Below are 1469 nucleotides of genomic sequence, written 5' to 3'. Positions count from 1 at the left end.
GAATGGATAGAAAAGCTATGATATATTCACACAATGGAATACTATGCTGCATTGAAAAACAAGGAACTCATGCAATATTATTCAAAATGGGTGACTCTGGAGGACATTATGCTGAGTGAAGTATCTCAGTCACAAAAGGACAAATACTGAATGGCACCACTGTTGTAAAACAAGACTGACCTTGGGGTTGGGGAGAGACTGAGAAAGATGGGTTCAATAATGTGTACTGCATTGAAACAGATGAGGGAGAAAACCGTTTAAAAGGGATATGTGATTGCTATTTTTGTCATGACAGGAATCTAGAGCGAAGGCTACATGGTGGAGTGGACCTCTGGGAAGGTTTGTAAAACAATGAAAGAATTTTTCTTTTATTTTTCCAAGACGGTAATGTACTAGAGGGGAGGGTTGGGAGGGAAGAAAAGTGCAACAATGAATGACTTTTTACTGAAATCAATAATAAATTTAAATTTAAAAGAAAATTAAACAGTGCTTCATTTTATTTTAAAAGTATCATGGCAAAAATATATATAATGTCAGTTGGCATAAGGTACTCCACAAAGATAATTCTAAGCACTACTTTGGTTGAGTGTGAATGAGAGTGTGAAAAGCGTGTAATGAAACATCTACAGTACAACCACTGGTTTCTCTATATCCAGAACAAAAAGCAGGGTATAAAAACAAAGATGCTAGGGGAGCTCTGGTGGCCTACTGGCAAGGAGCTGCAACTACAATCCCAGAGGCGCACAGTTTCAATACACCAGATGCTCTGCCGGGGAAGGAGGGACAATCTCCTCCTATCAGTCAGATTTGATTTGACGGTACACTCACACAAAAATAATAAAATTTAAAAAACAAAAACAAAAACAAAGATGCTTAGAAACAAGTAGTCCAAAGTACTAGTAGATAATGTAAATCTCAATTTTCATGACCTTGAGAACAGAAGAATACCATTAACAATTCCCAAATGGCACTGGCAGAAAATCCTGTATAGTGGGGGTAAATGTGAAAACAATGGGCTTGAGCATGTCTCAGACTGTGGGGATGCCAGAGGACAGGGCAAGGGTTAGATCTGTTGTTCAAAGAATTGCTGTGTCATAAGAGAGAGCTCTGTTGGCCTAGTGGAAAGAAAGTAATGCTGCCAAGCCAAAGGTGGGTGATTTTAATCTGCGGTCCTCACACCTGGTTTTGTTTTTGTTCAAACATTCTCCTAAATGGTATAGCACTGGTCTGTCCATTTGCTGTACAGAGGTAAATTGTGGTTGCTGTGAAGCCGAATACTATGACACTGATGTGTCAAATGTGATAATGGTTACTTCATGGTCGACAGCGTTTGGTGGAGCTCTCCGATGAAAACAAGCTTATATACTGCAATCCCATTGGTGAGCGGTTCGAATCCACCAAATCCTCTGCTGGAGACGGAGGAACAATCTCCTCCTGTACCAGTCAGATCCAATTTGATGGTACAAACG

General features: G+C 39.8%; 1 protein-coding gene across 1 annotated transcript in view; it reads right to left on the bottom strand.

The window, feature by feature from the left end:
* ZNF451 (zinc finger protein 451) overlaps positions 1 to 1469 on the bottom strand; it is a 77833-nt gene that overhangs the window by 31246 nt on the left and 45118 nt on the right. The window lies entirely within an intron of this gene.

This window comes from Elephantulus edwardii, unplaced genomic scaffold (genome assembly GCF_000299155.1).
Source record: "Elephantulus edwardii isolate Elephantulus edwardi_28Jun2011 unplaced genomic scaffold, EleEdw1.0 scaffold00124, whole genome shotgun sequence".
NCBI classification, from domain to species: domain Eukaryota; kingdom Metazoa; phylum Chordata; class Mammalia; order Macroscelidea; family Macroscelididae; genus Elephantulus; species Elephantulus edwardii.
Note: the sequence above shows the minus strand (reverse complement) of the source record. Positions and strands in the feature narration are given on the sequence as shown.